Consider the following 20,994-nt stretch of genomic DNA (forward strand, 5'->3'; position numbering starts at 1 on the left):
GATGGTGCCAGAGATTGTGGACAGTGATCCAGGGCTGGCATTTTTGGCAGCAGTTGCAGGTCGGATTTGATGGAAATGACTGGGATCCCTTCGTGTGCACCCACTGTTTCTAGGTGACACAGAGACTATGAAATAAAGGACTTCAGTTTCTCAGAAGAAATTTCCTCTGTCTCCAACCTTCTCTCCCTCAGAGAGAGACACACACTCCCTCTCACTCTCACATACACTCTCTCACAGTCTTACTCATGTTGAAGCCCTACAGGCCTGTCCTTCAGAATGTGACTGTATTTGGAGACAGGGCCTTACGGATGTGATTAAGTTAAAATGAGGCTATTAGTGTTTACTCTAATCCAACCTGACTGGAGTCCTTATAAGAAGAAGCTAGGAAACTCAGAGAGACACCAGGGATGCACACACAGAGGTGAGATTCAATGAGGACACAGTGAAAAGACAACCATCTGCAAGCCAAGGAGAGAGACCTCAGGAGAAACCAACCCTGCCAACACATTGATCTTGGTCTTCTGGCCTCCACAACAGTGAGACATAAATTCTGTTTAGCCACCCAGTCTGTTGTATTTGTTATGGCAGCCCCCAAAAAACTAATACCGTCACCCAAACTGTCTATGGAAAGGCATCCACTCTCTCTCTCTCTCTGTCTTTCTCTCTCTGTCTATCTCACACACACATACACATACACAAGCATACACTCACTCAGAACCTTCTTGCTCTATCTTGCCCTCTATTGCACAATCTCATACTTGTCTTTCTGTCAAGTCCCTGGAATGAGAAGAACCTACATCTGTCCCCTTAGCATGGGGCCTGGTCTGCTGCCTATGATGCTCCTGGGCCCCCCAGTCCTAATACCTTCCCTTTATCCATACACTACAGAGGGGAAGGAGAGGAGATGTGGTCTGGCCTTGCTCCCTCATTTCTGCTCCCTGGGAGATCAGAATTGTGAGTAAGCTAGGATAAGGCTAAAATAATAAACCTCCAAGCATCTTTGGCTGACAACTATACCAGCTATGCATGTGGGAGACCCAGAAGGACCAGAAAAAAGAAGAGAAAGTAAACCCAATACCAGCAAAGGAAAGAAATGATAAAGATGAGAGTGGAGATAAAGAGGTAATAGAAATACAATAGAGAAAATCAATGAAACCAAAAGTTGGTTTTCTAAAAACATCAACAAAATTGACAAACCCTTAGTTAGCCGCATAGAAAAAAAGAAGACACAAATAAGTCCAAGCAGAAATGGAAGTGGGGACATTACTATCACCCTCACACAGATTAAAACTTTATGAGAGAATGCTATGAACAACTGTATGCCAACAAACTAGATAAACTAGAAGAAATGGACAAATCCTTGAAACACACAAATTACCAAAACTGACAGACTGTATCTTAAAGCTGTTATTTTTCAAAATTCGTATGGACAAAATATTGCCCCATTATCATTCCAGATTAGATCTTGAATATTATGTCCATGGACAAGATTTGCAATTATGATGGCAAGTTTTAAAAATTTGACATCATTATCAGTACCTCTAAAATGACAGAGGCTGGTTTCACATAGTTGTTGATCATGAACGTAAAATCTCCTCACATTTTGATCAAGGAAATTAATTAAACCTACTCAGAAGTCTGTCCTAAAGTCACCCTCACTAGACCACAGACACTTCTTCACAAAGGCTTTGTCTCCACAGTTGTGAATATGCTCCTTCAGAAGCTTGGTAAATGAACCCCAAAACTGTTCTCTCATAAGTCAGCCAGTGAAGATGCTGATTTTTTTGTTAGTTACTGTGTCTAAAATAAAACATTTTTATAATCTTACTCTTTCTATTACAGTGTAACATATATAAAATGAGATACACTTATTATTTATTTTTTGTGTGTGTGTGTGAGGAAGATCGGCCCTGAGCTAACATCCATGCTAATCCTCCTCTTTTTGCTGAGGAAGACCGGGTCTGAGCTAACATCTATTGCCAATCCTCCTCCTTTTATTCCCCAAAGCCCCAGTAGATAGTTGCACGTCATAGTTGCACATCCTTCTAGTTGCTGTATGTGGGACGCGGCCCCAGCATGGCCCGAGAAGCAGTGCGTTGGTGCGTGCCTGGGATCCGAACCTGGGCCGCCAGCAGTGGAGCGTGCGTACTTAGCTGCCAATCCATGGTGCGGGCCCGAGATACACTTATTATTATCATTAACATTTTTGCTGAGAAAGATTCGCCCTGAGCTAACATCTGTTGCCAATCTTCCCCTTTTCTGCTTGAGGAGGAAGATTAGCCCTGAGGTAACATCTGTGCCAGGCTTCCTCTATTTTGTATGTGGGTCACTGCCACGGTGTGGCTGACAAGTGGTGTAGGTCCGTGCTCAGGGTCCAAACCCATGAACCCGGGCTGCTGAAGCAGAGCATGCTGAAATTTAACCACTTGGCCATGGAGCCGGCCCTGAGATACACTTATTTATTTATTTATTTTTATTGATGTCATAATATTTACAACATTGTGAACTTTTAGCTGTACATTATTGTTTGTCAGTCACCATATAAATGCCTCCCTTCACTCCTTGTGCCCCCCACCCACCCTTCCCCCTGGTAACCACCAAACATTTCTCTCTGTCTGTGTGTCATATGAGTGAAATCATGTCTCTGTCTGGCTTATTTCATTTAACTTAATACCCTCCAGGTCCATCCATGTTGTTGCAAATGGGACGATTTTGTCTTTCTTTATGGCTGAGTGGTATTCCATGGTATATATATACCACATCTTCTTTATCCAGTCATCAGTCGAGGGACACTTGGGTTGCTTCCATGTCTTGGCTTTTGTGAATAATGCTGCGATGAACATAGGGATGCATAAGCCTCTTTGGATTGTTGATTTCAGGTTTTTTGGATAGATACCCAGTAGTGGGGTAGCTGGATCATAAGGTATTTCTAATTTTAATTTTTTGAGGAATCTTCATACTGTTTTCCATAGAATCTGCAGCAGTTTGCATTTCTACCAGCAGTGAATGAGGGTTCCCTTTTTTCCACAACCTTTCCCACATTTGTTATTTTTTATCTTGGTGATTATAGCCATTCTAATAGGTATAAGGTGATATCTTAGTGTTGTTTTGATTTGCATTTCCCTGATGATTAGTGATGTTGAACATCTTTTCATGTGCCTATTGGCCATCTGTATATCTTCCTTGGAAAAATGTCTGTTCATATCCTCTGCCCATTTTTTGATCGGGTGGTTTGTTTTTCTGTTTTTCAGTTGCATGGGTTCTTTATATATTATGGAGATTAACCTCTTTTCGGATATATGCTTTGCAAATACTTTCTCCCAGCTGGTGGGTTGTCTTTTCATTTTGATTCTGGTTTCATTTGCTTTGCAGAATCTCTTTAGTCTGATGAAGTCCCACTGGTTAATTTTTTGTTTTGTTTCCCTTGTCAGAGTAGACATGGAATTCGAAAAGATCCCTCTATGACTAATGTCAAAGACTGTACTGCCTATATTTTCTTCCAGGAGTTTTATAGTTTCAGGTCTTACCTTCAAGTCTTTGATCCACTTTGAGTTAATTTTTGTGTATGGTGAAAGAAGACGGTCTACTTTCGTTTTTTTACAAGTGGCTGTCCGGTTTTCCCAGCACCATTTACTGAAGAGACTTTCCTTTCTCCATTGTAGGTTCTCAGCTCCTTTGTTGAAGATTAGCTGTCCGTAGATGTGTGATTTTATTTCTGGGCTTTCAATTCTCTTTCATGGGTCTGTGTGTCTGTTTTTGTACCAGTACCATGCTGTTGTGATCATTACAGCTTTGTAGCATATTTTGAAGTCAGGGATTGTGATGACTCCAGCTTTGTTTTTTGTTCTCAGGATTGCTTTGGCTATGTGGGGTCTTTTGTTGCTGCATATGAATTTTAGTATTCTTTGTTTTATTTCCGTGAAGAATGTCATTGAAATTCTGATTGGGGTTGCATTGAATCTCTAGATTGCTTTAGGTAGTATGGACATTTTAACTATGTTTATTCTTCCAATCCATGTACATCGGATGTCTTTCCGTTTCTTTACGTCATCATTGATTTCTTTCAATAATGTCTTACAGTTTTCATTGTATAGGTCTTTTGCCTCCTTGGTTAAATTTTATTACTTTTGTTGTGATTATAAATGGGATTGTCTTCTTGAGTTCTCTTTCTGTTAGTTCATTGTTAGAGTATAGAAATGCAACTGATTTTTGTAAGTTGATTTTGTACCCTGCAACTTTGCTGTAGTTGTTGATTATTTCTAACAGTTTTCTGATGGATTCTTTAGTGTTTTCTATGTATAAAATCATGTCATCTGTAAACAGTGAGAGTTTCACTTCTTTGTTGCCTATTTGGATTCCTTTTATTCCTTTTTCTTGCCTAACTGCTCTGGCCAAAAGCTCCAGTACTATGAGGAATAAGAGTGGTGAGAGTGGGCACCCTTGTCTTGTTCCTGTTCTCGGAGGAATGACTCTCAGTTTTTCCCTGTTGAGTGTGATGTTGGCAGTGGTTTTGTCATATATGGCCTTTATTATGTTCAGGTTCTTTCCTTCTATACCCATTTTATTGAGAGTTTTTATCATAAATCCATGTTGTATCTTGTCAAATACCTTCTCTGCATCTATTGAGATGATCATGTGGTTTTTATTCCTCATTTGATTAATGTGGTGTATCACATTGATTGATTTGTGTATGTTGAACCATCTCTTCATCTCTGGTATAAATCCCACTTGATCATGGTGTATGATCTTTTTAATGTATTGCTGTACTCTGTTTGCCATTATTTCTTGAGGATTTTTGCATCTATGTTCACCAGCGATATTGGTCCGTAATTTTCCTTCTTTGTATTGTCTTTGCCTGGCTTTGGTATCAGGGTGATTTTGGCCTTGTAGAATGTGTTAGGAAGAGTTCCATCTTCCTCTATTTTTTGGAATAGTTTGAGAAAGATAGGTATTAAATCTTCTTTGAATGTTTGGTAAAATTCTCCAGAAAAGCCATCTGGCACTGGACTTATTTTTTGGGAGTTTTTTTATTATTATTATTTTTTGTGTGAAATTTTTTTGTACATTATTGTTTATCAGTCACCATATAAGTGCATGCCTCCACCCCTTGTGCCCACCTCCCGCCTCCCTAGCCCCTGGTAACCACCAAACAGTTTTATCTGTGCTTGTGTTGGTTTATCTTCCACATATGAGTGAAATCATGCACTGTTTGTCTTTCTCTTTCTGGCTTATTTCATTTAACATAATACCCTCCAGGTCCATCCATGTTGTTGCAAATGGGACGATTTTGTCTTTCTTTATGGCTGAGTAGTATTCCATGGTATATATATACCACATCTTCTTTATCCAATCATCTGTCGAGGGACACTTGGGTTGCTTCCATGTCTTGGCTATAGTGAATAATGCTGCAATGAACATAGGGGTGCATAAGCCTCTTTGGATTGTTGATTTCAGGTTCGTTGGGTAGATACCCAGTAGTGTGATAGATGGATCATAAGGTATTTCTATTTTTAATTTTTTGAGGAATCTCTATACGGTTTTCCATAGAGGCTGCACCAGTTTGCATTCCCACCAGCAGTGGATTAGGGTTCCCATTTCTCCACAGCCTCTCCAGCATTTGTTGCTTTTTGTCTTGGTGATTATAGCCATTCTCATAGGTGTAAGGTGGTATCTTAGTGTGGTTTTGATTGGCATTTCCCTGATGACTAGTGATGTTGAGCATCTTTTCCTGTGCCTATTGGCCATCTGTATATCTTCTTTGGAGAAATGTCTGTTCATTTCCTCTGCCCGTTTTTTGATTGGGTTGTTTGTTTTTTTGTTATTCAGTTGTGTGAGTTCTTTACATATTGTGGAGATTAATCCCTTGTCAGATATATGGTTTGCAAATATTTTTTCCCAGCTGGTGGGTTCCCTATTCATTTTGATCCTGGTTTCATTTGCCTTGTAGAAGCTCTTTAATCTGATGAAGTCCCACTTGTTTATTTTTTCTTTTGTTTCTCTTGTCTGAGTAGACATGAAATTCAAGAAGATCCCTATATGGCTGATGGTGAGTAGCGTACTACCTATATTTTCCTCCAGGAGTTTTATAGTTTCAGGTCTCACCTTCAGGTCTTTGATCCATTTTGAGTTAATTTTTGTGTATGGCAACAGAAGGTGATGTACTTTCATTCTTTTGCAACTGGCTATCTAGTTTTCCCAGCAGCATTTATTGAAGAGACTTTCCTTTCTCCACTGTATGTCCTTAGCTCCTTTGTCAAAGATTAGCTGCCCATAGATATGAGGTTTTATTTCTGGACTTTCAATTCTGTTCCATTGATCTGTGTGTCTGTTTTGTACCAGTACCATGCTGTTTTAATTACCTATCACTTTGTAGTATGTTTTGAAGTTAGGGATTGTGATACCTTTAGCCTTGTTCTTCTTTTTCAGCATTGCTTTATCTATATGGGGTCTTTTGTTGCCCCGTATGAATGTTAGTATTCTTTGTTCTATTTCTGTGAAGAATGTCCTTGGGATTCTGATTTGGATTTCATTGAATCTGTAGATTGCTTTAGGTAGTATGGACATTTTAACTATGTTTATTCTTCCAATCCAAGTGCATGGAATATGTTTCCATTTCTTTATGCCATCATTGATTTCACTCAATAATGTCTTATAGTTTTCATTGCATAGGTCTTTCACTTCCTTGGTTAAATGTGCTCCTAGATATTTTATTCTTTTTGTTCCAATTGTAAATGGAATTGTCTTCTTAAGCTCTCTTTCTGTTAGTTCGTTGTTGGTAAATAGAAATGCAACTGATTTCTGTAAGTTGATTTTGTACCCTGCCACTTGGCTGTAGTTGTTGATTTTTTCTAATAGTTTTCCAATGGACTCTTTCAGGTTTTCTATGTATAAGATCATGTCATCTGCAAACAGTGGGAGTTTCACTTCTTCTTTACCTATTTGGATTCCTTTTATTCCTTTTTCTTGCCTAATTGCTCTGGCCAGAACCTCCAGTACTGTGTTGAATGAGAGTGGCCAGAGTGGGCACCCTTGTCTTGTCCCCGTTTTCAGAGGGATGGCTTTCAGTTTTTCCCCATTCAGTATGATGTTGGCTGTGGGTTTGTCATATATGGATTTTATTATGTTCAGATACTTTCCTTCTATACGCATTTTGTTGAGAGTTTTTATCATATATTGATGTTGGATCTTGTCAAAAGCCTTCTCTGCATCTATTGAGATGATCATATGGTTTTTATTCCTCGTTTTGTTAATGTGGTGTATCACATTGATTGATTTGCAGATGTTGAAGCATCCCTGTGTCCCTGGTATAAATCCCACTTAATCATGGTGTATGATCTTTTTAATGTATTGCTGTATTCAGTTTGCCAATATTTTGTTGAGGACTTTTGCATCTATGTTCATCAGGGGTATTGGTCTGTAGTTTTCCTTCTTAGTATTGTCTTTGCCTGGCTTTGGTATCAGGGTGATGTTGGCCACGTAGAATGTGTTGGGAGGTGTTCCATCTTCCTCTATTTTTTGGAATAGTTTGAGAAGGATAGGTATTAAGTCTTCTTTGAAGGATGTTTGGTAAAATTCTCCAGAGAAGCCATTTGGTCCTGGACTTTTATTTTTTGGGAGGTTTTTGATTACTGTTTCAATCTCTTTACTTGTGATTGGTCTATTCAGGTTCTCTATTTCTTCTTGATTCAGTTTTGGGAGGTTGTATGAGTTTAGGAATTTATCCATTTCTTCTAGATTATCCAATTTGTTGGCATACACTTTTTCATAGTATTCTCTTGTAATCTTTTGTATTTCTATGGTATCTGCTGTAATTTCTCCTTTTTCATTTCTAATTTCATTTATTTGAGCCTTCTCTCTTTTTTTCTTGGTGAGTCTGGCTAAGGGTTTGTCAATTTTGTTTATCTTCTCCAAGAACCAGCTCTTTGTTTCATTGATCCTTTCTACTGTTTTTTTTTCAATTTCAATTTCATTTATTTCTGCTCTGATTTTTATTATTTCCCTCCTTCTGCTGACTTTAGGCTTTGTTTGTTCTTCTTTTTCTAATTCTGTTAGGCATAGTTTGAGGTTGCTTATTTGGGCTTTTTCTTGTTTGTTCAGGTAGGCCTCTATTGCTATAAGTTTCCCTCTCAGGACCGCTTTTGCTGCATCCCATATGAGTTGGTACGGTGTATTTTCATTTTCATTTGTCTCCAGATATGCTTTGATTTCTCCTTTAATTTCATCAATGATCCCTTGCTGGTTTAGTAGCATGTTGTTGAGTCTCCACAGCTTTGTCACTTCCCCAGTTTTTTCCTTGTAGTTGATTTGTAACTTCATGGCATTATGGTCTGAAAAGGTGCTTGTTATGATTTCAATCTTCTTGAATTTATATAAGCATGCTTTGTTTCCCAACATATGGTCTATTCTTGAGAATGTTCCTTGCATGCTTGAGAAGAATGTGTAATCTGCTGTGTTTGGATGGAGTGCTCTGTATGTGTCTATTAAGTCCATCTCATCTAGTTTTTCATTTAGGTCCATTATTTCCTTAGTTATTTTCTGTCTGGATGATCTGTCCATTGATGAGAGTGGGGTGTTAAGATCCCTTACTATTATTGTGTTGTTGTTAATATCTCCTTTTAGGTTTGTTAATAGTTGCTTTATGTACCTTGGTGCTCCTGTATTGAGTGCACATATATTTAAAAGTGATATGTATTCTTGGTGGAGTGTCCCTTTTATCATTATATATTGCCTCTCTTTGTCTCTCATTACGTGTTTTATCTAGAAGTCAACTTTGTCTGATGTAAGTATGGCAACGCCTGCTTTCTTTTGTTTGCCATTAGCTTGGAGTCTTGTCTTCCATCATTTCACTCTGACCCTGTGTTTGCCTTTAGAGCTGAGATGTGTTTCCTGGAGGTGGCATATTGTTGGGTCTTGTTTTTTAATCCATCCCACCACTCTGTCTTTTGATTGGACAGTTCAGTCCATTTACATTTAGGGTAATTATTGATATACGGAGGCTTGTTGTTGTTATTTTATCACTCTTTTTCCAGTTCTTTTGCATTTCTTTTGTTTCTTGTCCCATGTGTTTTGGACTACCAATGTAGTTTGGTAGTTCTGTATGGGGGTTCTCTTAGTTTTCCCTTTCTTTATTATCTGTGATTCTGTTCTGATTATTTGGTTAGTGGTTACCATGAGGTTTGTATAAAAAATCTCGTAGATGTGATAGTCCACTTTTTGATGGCCTCTTATTCCCTTAGACTAAATCAATTCGATCCCTTTCCTCTTCCTCTTCTATGTTATTGTTGTCACATCTTATTCCTTCTTGTGTTGTGAGTTCGTGTTTAACATGATGAGGTTATATTTATGCTTGGTGCTTACCTTCCCTTGATCTTTCATTTTATAATTAACTGTTTGCTAATCTATTTTGACAGGGGACTGCAATTTTTCTGGTTTTGTGGACCTATTTTCCTCCTTGTTCAAAACTTTGAATCCCCTTTCTCTTTTTTTCCTCAGGGATGAGGGCCTTCTTGAGCACTTCTTGTAGTGGGAGTCTTGTGGCAATGAACTCTCTTAGCTTTTGTTTATCTTGGATAGTTATTATTTCTCCATCATATCTGAAGGATATTTTTGCTGGATAGAGTATTCTTGGCTGAAAGTTTTTGTCCTTCAGAATTTTGAATATATCGTTCCACTCTCTCCTAGCCTGTAAAGTGTCCATCGAGAAATCAGCTGAGAGCCTGATAGGAAATCCTTTGTATGTTATTTATTTTTTTTGTCTAGCTATCCTTAATATTTTTTCTTTGTCATTGACTTTTGCCAACTTTACTACTATGTGCCTTGGAGAGGGTCTTCTTGTGTTGATATATTTAGGAGATCTATTGATTTCATTCGCTGGTATTTCCAGCTCCTTCCCCAGGTTTAGAAAGTTCTCAGATATTATTTCTTTGAACAAGTTCTCTGTTCCTTTTTCCCTCTCTTCTCCCTCTGGAATACCTATAATCCTTATGTTGGATTTCCTAATAAAGTCGGATATTTCTCAGAGAGTTTCTTCATTTCTTTTTAGTCTTAGTTCTCTTTCCTCCTCCATCTGGAGCACTTCTGCATTGCTGTCCTCAATATTTCTAATTATTTCCTCCATATTGTCAGCTCTGGTGCTTATGGCTTCCAGATTTGTCTTTACCTCCTCTATTGCGTTTTTCATCTCTAAGATTTCTGATTGGTTTTTTTTTTTTATAGTTTCAATCTCTTTTGTGAAGAAACTCCTGATTTAATTGAATTGTCTGTGTTTTCTTGTATTTCATTAAGCTTTTTTATGATGGCTATTTTGAATTCTCTGTCATTAAGGTTATACTTTTCTGTGTTTTTTGGGTTGACTTCTGGGTGCTTGTCATTTTCCTTTTGTTCTGGAGATTTAATAGATTTTTGCATGGTGCCTGTCCGTGTTGGCTTACTTTTCCTCATAGTGAAAATATATGTCACAGTTTCCTCTTGCTGCCGCTATGTGGGGGTCAAGGGCTGTGTATTCTGGCCCACCTCAATCCACAGGCACTATTGACGGCCCCTGGCTGATCTGTGTTCTGGCTGAGTGGATGCTGCTGGGGGGGGGGAAGCATGGAAACAGCTGGAGCTGGAGTGTGGGAACAGCTGAGACTGGAGCGCAGCTAGGCTGAAGCAGCTGGGGCTCGGGTGCGGGTGGGTTGAAGCAGCTGCAGCTGAAGTGCTGCTGGGCCAAAGAAGCTAGAACTGGAGTGCGCTGGGCCAAAGAAGCTGGAACTGGAGTGTGCTGAGCAGAAGAAGGGAGAGCTGGAGCACCGCTGGGACAAAGAAGCCAGGACTGGAGTGTGCAGGGTCAGAGAAGCTGGAACTGGAGTGCCCTGGGCCAAAGAAGGTGGAACTGGAGTGTGGTGGCCCAAAGTTGCTGGCACCAAGTCAGCTGGAACCTGTGCACAGGCCAACCTGAAGCAGCTGGAGCCCAGGGAGGGGGGGCAGTCATGCCACAGGAGCTGGGGCCGTGGCACGGTGGAGCCGGGGTAGCTGGGGCCATGGCTTGGTCCAGCTGGAGCAGCTGGGGCTGTGGCATGGGGACTAAGCTGCCACCGCCTCTGGTGTGAGGGCACAGGCTTGCCCCACTGCTGGTTGGGCCTGGGCTCCTGGGACCCGCTGCCTCCGGGGATGGGGCTGAGCTGAAGCCACAGTGTGCTGAAGCATCAGTTGGCAGGCCGGGTGGGAGAGGGGCGCTTACTTTCGCCTCCGCAGTCTCAGAGGTTTCTCGCCTCGCTGTCGCTTTCTGCTCTCCTGAGGGGCTAGCTTGTTTTTTTTTTTGTCATTATTTATATTTAATATATTTATAAAGATAGGCAAACAATTTTTAATTCTTTTTTATTTCTATTACATAGGTTGCATTAATGCATGCCTGTTACTAAAAAAAGTCAAAAACTGTAAAAAATATACAGGAAAAATGAAAACGTCCTTCAACCTTCCCCTTCATCTTTTGCCCCCTTCAAACTCAACACTCTTCTTATGAAATAACAACCACCTCCTCCCACCTTTTTTAATAAACTATGTTTTTTTAGAGCAGTTATAGTTTCACAGTAAAATTTATTGGAAAGTAGAGACAATAACTGCTTTCATTTTCTCCTTTCAATTTGCCTGTAAAGAATATTGTAATATATATCTGCTAGCAATTACATTTTCCACAATTAAATTATCTTCCTTAAAGGTAGGGGTTACATTTTTGTTTGTTTTTGGTTTTAACAATTGCAATGCCTGTTTAGTTGTTGGTGTTGTTTTCTTTTTAGTTTTTTGTTTATTGCAGTAACATTGGTTTATAACATTGTATAAATTTCAGGTGTACATCATTATACTTCTATTTCTGCATAGATTACATCATGTTCACCACCCAAATACTAATTACAACCCATCACCACACACATGTGCCAAATTATCCCTTTTGCCCTCCTCCCTCCCCCCATCCCCACTGGTAACCACCAATCCAATCTCTGTCCCTATGTGTTTGTTTATTGTTGTTATTATCTATTACTTAATGAAGGAAATCATACGGTATTTGACCTTCTCCCTCTGACTTATTTCACTTTGCATAATACCCTCAATGTCCATCCATGTTGTCACAAATGGCTGGATTTCATCATTTCTTATGGCTGAGTAGTATTCCATTGTGTATATATACCACATCTTCTTTATCCATTCGTCCCTTGGTGGGCACTTAGGTTGCTTCCAAGTCTTGGCTATTGTGAATAACGCTGCAATGAACACAGGGGTGCATGTATCTTTAGGCATTGGTGTTTTCAAGTTCTTTGGATAAATACCCAGCAGTGGAATAGCTGGATCATATGGTAGTTCTATCCTTGATTTTTTGAGGAATCTCCATACTGTTTTCCATAGTGGCTGCACCAGTTTGCACTCCCACAGGGCTAGCTTGTTAAAACTACCATCGCAACAGTTCCGTTCCCTCCCTAGGGGATCCCCTCGGGCTGTGTGGGGTCTTGGAGAGTGCCGTTTTGCACGCAGCAAGCCACCTCTCCCCCTCCTCTGAGAGCCGCATGGTCTCAGTTTTTTGGGTCGCTGTCCTTGGGGAAGGAAGGGAGCTCCTCTTACCTTCTTCCACTTACTCTGGAGATTCCAGCACCTCAGTCCTCAGGTGTACGGCTGCTTGGGTGCCTCAGACATCCTTTGGGCGGTTTTTGATTACTGTTTCAATCTCTTTACTTGTGATTGGTCTATTCAGAGTCTCTATTTCTTCTTGATTCAGTTTTGGGAGGTTGTATGAGTCTAATAATTTAGCTGTTTCTTCTAGATTGCCCAATTTGTTGGCATATAGTTTTTCATAGTATTCTCTTATAATTCTTTGTATTTCTGTGGTGTCTGTTGTAATTCCTCCTCTATCATTTCTAATTTTATTTATTTGAGCCTTCTCTCTTTTTTTTCTTCATGAGTCTGGCTAAGGGTTTGTCCATATTGTTTATCTTCTCAAAGAACCAGCTCTTTGTTTCATTGATGCTTTCTACAGGTTTTTTTTTTTTTTTGGTTTTCAATTTCATGTATTTCTGCTTTAATTGTTATTATTTCCCTCCTTCTGCTGACTTTGGGCTTTGTTTGTTCTTTTTCTAATTCTGTTAGGTGTAGTTTAATGTTGCTTATTTGGGATTTTTCTTGTTTTTTAAGGTGGACCTGTATTGTTATGAATTTCTCTCTCAGGACCACTTTTGCTGCATCCCATCTGAGTTGGTATGGTGTATTTTCATATTAATTTGTCTCCAGATATTTTTTGATTTCTCCTTTAATTTCATCAATGATCCATTGGTTGTTCAGTAGCATGTTATATAGTCTCCACATCTTTGTCACTTTCTCAGTTTTTTTTTCTTGTAGTTGATTTCCAGTTTCATAACATTATGGTTTGAAAAGATGCTTGTTATGATTTCAATCTTCTTAAATTTATAGAGGCTTGCCTTGTTTCCCAACATATGGTCTATCTTTGAGACTGTTCCATGTGCACTTGAGAAGAATGTATAATTTGCTGTTTTTGGATAGAGTGCTCTATATATATCTATTAAGTCCATCTCATCTAGTTATTTGTTTAAGTCCACTATTTCCTTATTGACTTTCTGTCTGGATGATCTATCCATTGACGTAAGTGGGGTGTTAAGATCCCCTACTATTATTGTGTTGTTGTTAATATCCCCTTTTAGCTTTGTTAATTGTTGATTTATGTACTTTGGTGCTTCTGTGTTGGGTGCATGTATATTTATAAGAGATACGTCTTCTTGGTGGAGTGTCCCTTTTATCATTATATACTGCCCCTCTTTGTCTCTCATTACCTGTTTTATCTTGAAGTCTACTTTGTCTGATATAACTATGACAACACCTGCTTCCTTTGTTTGCCATTAGCTTGGAATATCGTTTTCCATGCCTTCACTCTGAGCCTGTGTTTGTCTTTAGAGCTGAGATGTGTTTCCCGGAGGCAGCGTATTGTTGGGTCTTGTTTTTTAACCCATCCCGCCACTGTGTGTCTTTTGATTGGAGAATTCAATCCACTTACATTTAGAGTGATTATTGCTATATGAGGGCTTAATGTTGCTATTTTATCACTCATTTTCCACTTCTTTTGCATTTGCTTTTTTTCTCATCCTGTGCATTTTGGACTACCAATTCAGTTTGGTAGTTCTGTATGATAATTTTCTTAGCTTTCTCTTTATTTATCATATGTGTCTCTGTGCTGTGTATTTGTTTAGTGGTTACTATGAGGTTTGTATAAGAAATATCATAGATGAGATAGTCCATTTTCTGATGGCCACTTATTTCCTTAGACTAAGTCGATTCCATCCCTCTCCTCTTCCCCTTCTAAGTTATTATTGTCACAATTTATTCCATCTTGTGTTGTGAATGTGTGTTTAAAGTGATGAGGTTATATTTATTCATGTTATTTTCCTTCCCTTAATCCTTGATGTTATAATTGTTTGCTAACCTATTCTGATAGAGAGTGCAATTTTTCTGATTTTGTCCACCTATTTTTCTCCTTGCTCAAAGCTTTGTGTCCTCTTTCTCTTTTTTTTTGAGGTATGAGGGCCTTCTTGCACATTTCTTGTAGTGGGGGTCTTGTGGCAATCAACTCCCTTAGCTTTTGTTTATCTGGGATAGTTATTATTTCTAGATCATATCTGAAGGATATTTTTGCTGGATGGCTTATTCTTGGCTGAAAGTTTTTGTCTTTCATAATTTTGAATATATCATTCCACTCTCCCCTAGCCTGTAGATTTTCTGCTGAGAAATTGGCTGAGAGCCTGATTGAGATTCCTTTGTACGTTATTATTATTATTATTTTTGTCTTGCTGCCCTTAATATCTTTTCTTTGTCATTGACTTTTGCCAGCTTTACTGCTATCTGCCTTGGAGAGGGTCTTTTTATGTTGACATATTTAGGAGATCTATTGACTTCATTCACTTGTATTTCCAGCTCCTTCCCCAGGTTTGGGAATTTCTCAGCTATTATTTCTTTGAACAAGCTCTTTGCTCCTTTTTCCCTTTCTTCTCCCTCTGGAATACCTATAATCCTTATGCTGCATTTCCTAATTGAGTTGGAATTTCTCGGAGAATTTCTTCATTTCTTTTTAGTCTTAGTTCTCACTCCTCCTCCATCAGGAGCATTTCTGCTTTCTTATCCTTAATAATGCTAATTCTTTCCTCCATATTGTCAGCTCTGTTCTTTAAAGATTACAGATTTGTTTATCTCCTCCATTGTGTTTTTCATCTCCAACATTTCTGATTGGTTTTTCTTTATACTTTCAATCTCTTTTGTGAAGAAGTTCCTGATTTCATTGAATTGTCTATCTATGTTTTCTTGTAATTCATTGAGCTTTTTTATGATAGCTATTTTGAATTCTCTGTGGTTTAGGTTATAAATTTCTGTGCCTTCGGGATTGATTTTTGGGTGCTTGTCATTTTCCTTCTGGTCTGGAGATTTAATATAAATCTTGCCCATGCCCCTCCATGCTTGAGGGCATGGGCTTATTTTTCCTCATTCTTAAAATATCTGGTCACAGCTTCCACCTGCCTCCGCTGGGTGGGGGTCAAGAGCTGTGTATTTGGAGCCCGCTGCAGTCTGCAGGCGCTCTGGCTGACTGGTTGTGCTGGGGTGTTAGCTGGGGGGGAGGGGCTCTTTCTTTTGCCTGCACGACCCCAAGGGCATCTTGTGCTTCCTTTGCTATTTGCTCTCCTGGGGTGCTAGCTTGATGAAGGCACCCATGCAACATTTCAGTCCCCTCTCTATGTGAATTTCCCCAGGCTGTGAGAGAACTTGGAGAGCGATAGCTTTCCTGCAGAGGGCTGCGCCTACCCCCTCTCTCTCAGAGCTGCGCAGATCTGACTCCAGGGCTGCAGTCATTTGGGAAGGAGAGGAGATCCCCTTATCTCCTTCCACTTCCTCTGGGGGTTCCAGCATCTCCACCTTCAGACGTATGGCTGGGTGTGTCTCTCAGATGTCTTTTGTGTTGTGTGAATGCCCTCTCTTGGTACATGAATGTTCTTTTTGTTGTATCATAGTGGGGGAGAGTCTATGGGGAAAGCTCACTCCACCATGACGCTGACATCACTCCAAGATAAACTTATTTTCAAAAAAATGTACAAAAAATCTTCCTCATGGTTTTAGATGACTCAAAGGTGATCAGAGTTTGAGGGATGAGAATGGAAATTTAGGAGATGATGGGGATTGGTCTAGGGGGAAGGGATTAGATTAGATTTAGGTGATTAAGTTAAATAGGCTTTCATTTAATCATTCCACACTCATCCCTTGGTGTTGTTTTCTGGACACTCCTGTCATTTCACATCCAAAGCGGAGGCTCATTCCCAGCTCTCAAAACCTTTGTCTCATTAAGGTGAATTGAAATCACACACACATATTTGTATGGCCTTTTTATTTCTTATCTTATTATTTTAGTAAACTTTAAATTAATTTATTTTACAACTGCTTCTGGAATGTTTTCACATTTCTAGGAGTAGTTATTTTCATGTTTGTGGTTTCATGACTCTTGCTAACAGAGGAGGATTGTAATAGTAATGGAGGATTGATTACTATTGAGTTCCCAATTTATTTATTTATAGCTGATCATGAGCAGGGCTTGTGTTCTCTTTGGAAAAACCAGGCGACCCCTGTAGTGGAAAAAGCCAACTCCTGTGGTTTGATCTGACTCTATTAGGTTCCCCCCAAATATCCTAAGCCTGGAAAGGCATGTGTGGTAATATCTTGGGTTAGGAATTCTTCCATTAAGGAGTGGAAAAGAGCAAGTTAGTTTTCCCAGCCCACTGGAGGGGCTGACCTTGGGTGTTGGTTATCTGTAGTCTTTTTATTCAGCTGGAACTTTGGACAGAGAGGAGCTGCCTGCCCTCCCCTGGGCAGTGGTGCACTCTCCTTGCTCACTGTCATTGGCTGTCCAGTGCCTTGAGTCTCCTATGTTTGAGGGGCCCTGTGTCTCATTATCCCACATTGTGGGGACAAATTCTCCCCCTCCTGTCCCTGCAGGGTATCATGGAATCCAAGCTCCCATGACTGGAGCTGCTCTGCTCTCCCTGCAGGCTCTGTTCAGGGTCATGACATCTGCAACTTGTGGAGTTAAGTGGACATTCAGCTCCTACAGGTGTCAGGATGCCATGTCTCGCTGACTTTACTGAACCTGCATCTTTCCATCATTTAACATAGATCCTGCATCCTCAGCAGTTTTATGTGACTCTTTTTAAATAATACCGTAGTCTTCAAAAATATCTTATCCTTAAATACAATTTTATTCTTACAATTTTTGCATTTCAAAGGTCCACTCCTTTTGGATTTTGGTTACTAATTTACCTAAGTAATTATTTGAAGCATTGAGATAGTGAAGGTAACATCATCAAAGAATCACAGTGAATAACTGTTCCTTTGTTTTAACAATAGCTCTAAGTTGGCCTTTTAAATCTCTTTTATTATCTACAGGTAATTTTAAGAATGTCGTTTGAAAAGTGAGTATTTCCAATTGCGTAATATTTTTATGCAAGATTTTGTATCAAATGAAAAATTAATTCCATTGTGAGAAATTCTTTTCCTTGTGGTTTGCATAGTTCACAAAGGATTTCTTACATCCAATACATATTAACGTTTCTTTCACCTGTGTGATGTAATTTATTTTATACACAAAGTTATATCTAGGGGTTGTAGTTGATTAACATTACTTTATATATATTTGTGGACCATTCATCTTGGACCTTTTTTTTTACTGAGGAAGATTCACCCTGAGCTAACATCTGTGCCAATCTTCCTCTATTTTGTCTGTGAGTGGCCGCCACAGCATGGCCACTGACAAGTGGTGTAGGTCCACACCCAGGAACTGAACCTGGGCCACCAAAGTGGAGTGTGCCAAACTTAACCACTAGGCCACAGGGCCACCTCCCATCCTGGAACTTTAATCAACTCAATGGTGTGAAAAATTCTCATTTTGATTTAACTGTGACAAATTCTTTAAGATATAAAAAGATATAAATTTTAGGCTTTGCTAAAACACAGAGGTTATGATTTATGGAGACTTTTGGTGTATCTCTTAAGTATGTTGTACTTTTGGGAAAAAATTTTAAATTGGTTGGTTATAATCCTGCTTGCTTCCAGGTGGTCTTAGGACAGTTCGTAGTAATTTCTCAAGAAGTAAGCAAACATCTTGAAATAATCTTTGCAATCATGGAGGAAAAGGCTTTGGTAGAAATGTTTTTGCTCACCCAGTGAGGCTTTAGAGAACGTTTCTGAGCAGCTTTTACTAGTTTTCCTGATCTAAACGTAAGAAGATTTTTATTCCTTTTGTCAGTATCTGGGTTTGTGACTATATTTCCTATGGATAGATGTTAATCCCTTAATATATGATTAAAGACCCCATGACAACCCCCAACTCCCTGAGGCAGACCTAATAGATATGGTGTATGCCAGAGTCTCCTGACCTTGGCACTATTGACATTTTGGGGTGGCAGATTCTTTGTGGTGGGAGCTGCCTTGTGAGTTGTAGGATGTTTTGTGGCATCTGGTGTCTCTATCACTAGATGCCAGGTGCACCCCCATTACCCCAAGTTGTTAAAACCAAAAATGTCTCCAGATATTGCCAAATGTTCCCTGGTGTGTACAAAATCATTCTTCAAATGAGACCACTGGAAGCCAATGCAATGTATTTCAGTTAACTAGGAAATATCTTTTTAGGATTTAACATTCTACTTTGTACCAGAATTCAATCAAAATAACATTGGATTAAAAGAGCATGGCGGGATAGAATAGAACTACCCTACAATCCAGCTATTGCACTGCTGGGTATCTATCCAAAGAAAGTAAAAACTCGAATGCATAAAGATACATGCTCCCCTGTGTTCATTGCAGCATTATTCACAATAGCCACGACTTGGAGCAATCTAGGTGCCCATCAAGGGAAGAATGGATAAAGAAGATGTGGTATATGTACACAATGGAATACTACTCAGCCATAAAAAAGATGAAATTTGGCCATTTATGACAACATGGATGGACATTGAGGGTATTATGCTAAGCAAAATAAGTCAGAGGGAGAAAGTCAAATACTGTATGATCTCACTCATAAGTAGAAGATAAAAACAACAAGACACAATCACATAGAGACAGAGATTGGATTGGTGGTTACCAGAGGGGAAGGGGGGAGGAAAGGGAGAAAGGGATGATTAGGCGCATGTGTGTGGTGATGGATTGTAATTAGTCTTTGGATGGTGAACATGATGTAATCTAGACAGAAATTGAAATATAATTATGTACACCTGAAATTGATATAATGTTATAAACCAGTGTTACCACATTAAAAATTAAATAAAAAAGGGAGCATGGCAGGATGTGAATAATGTCAGGGAAGAGGAACTCTCCCATATTAGCCTCACATCCCAGAACTGAACTCTGTGCAAGCACGTGGAGGGCAGAGGAGGACTCAAAAGGAGAAGAGATGAGTTCTAAATAATCTTGTTTTAAAAAATGTTCTCAGAGTTCTAAAATATTGCTTGCAGATACCCAGATGGAAAATTTCAACATCCATAGTGAAACTATTACTGACAGAATAGCAACTATGTACATGGAATTTTCACAGGCTGACTGGATCCTTTAGGTACAGAGATTTAAATTTTAATACCCAGATTGAAGAAGTGGATTATTTAACTATTTTCAAAACTCAAACTACAGTCTAGAGCATTCTGGAAGGCACTGTCCAATCCAAATTTCTGTGATGGAAATCATCCATAACTGTGGTATCCAGTATGGTAGCCACTAGTTCCATGAGGCTATTGAACGTGTGAAATATGGCTGTTGACACTTGTAGAAATGATACTATTTTGGATATATTGGCTTAAATAAAATATATTATTTAAATTTATTTTATCTTTTTCCTTTTCTTATTTCTAATGTGTCTTAGAAAATTCAAAATTTTTTATGTACCCTCTGTTCTCTTTCTACCTCCTCTTGATGAAGAAGATGGGAAATTGTGTGCCCCTCATGTTTTAATTTTCTCCTCTCTACTCCAGATTAATGTTCCAGCCCAGCAGGCCCAGCAGGGGGACTGAGTGCCCTCGTGATTCTGGACCCTTCTCCCACCTCAGCTCAGGGCCAGTGATGATTTCAGTCTTTTATTCTAACTTGCTTTTCAAACATCTTTAGGGTTGGACCATGTCACCTCTATATTTGTGTTGCTCTGCAATAGGAAGGGTGTGTAATTAGGGCACATTAACTCTTTGCATTGTTGAGGTGAGAGATTTTCAGGAAACAGCAGCCTCAAATGTTCTCCTCCCTCATGCCCAAGCTGAAGGGTATCCTTTCCAGACTGGGGGAAGAACCTCTGAATCTGCTCTTGATTTCCTCTCAAGTACTTAATATAATCTTCTCTTTTTTCTTAGACTTGTGGGGAAAGAAAAATCTCTGTAATTACAATTTCTGGCCAAGTGATTGATTTGTGCAAGGATGAATGGGCAGTACAGATGGAAAAAAAGCCAAAGTTCAATATTTCAAAAATGATTCTATTTCATATTTTTTGCATTGCTCCCTTCTTTCATTCAAAAATGTTTACTAATTAACTTGTTAACCATGGTGAAGCAGGATCTGTATCAATGTGGGTCATTAATTTAGTCCTAGTTGGGGAGTTCATGAAAGATTTGTGTGAAAAAGTTTTATTGGATGCAGAAAGAGCAGTAATAAACCAGCTAAAATGAAACAGGGATTTTTGGGCCATGTGGTCTGCCCATTTGTGAAAGTACTTCATTTCTCTCCACAATAGATATGACCTTGGATGTGGCACATCGTACACTCAACTCATTATTTCTCATGACCTGAGGAGGGTGAGATGTGGGCATATCAAACAGATGCAGAGAAAGCACGCTGGGAGATTCAGCTTTGTGTTATGTGTTCTGGGCCTCAGTTCGCTAGTACTGAGAGGTGGATGTGGGAACCCGTCACGAATGCCTTTTGCAGCAACTTGTTCCCAGGATTTGCATG

The sequence above is a fragment of the Diceros bicornis genome, chromosome 34 (assembly GCF_020826845.1).
Source record: "Diceros bicornis minor isolate mBicDic1 chromosome 34, mDicBic1.mat.cur, whole genome shotgun sequence".
Lineage (NCBI taxonomy): Eukaryota > Metazoa > Chordata > Mammalia > Perissodactyla > Rhinocerotidae > Diceros > Diceros bicornis.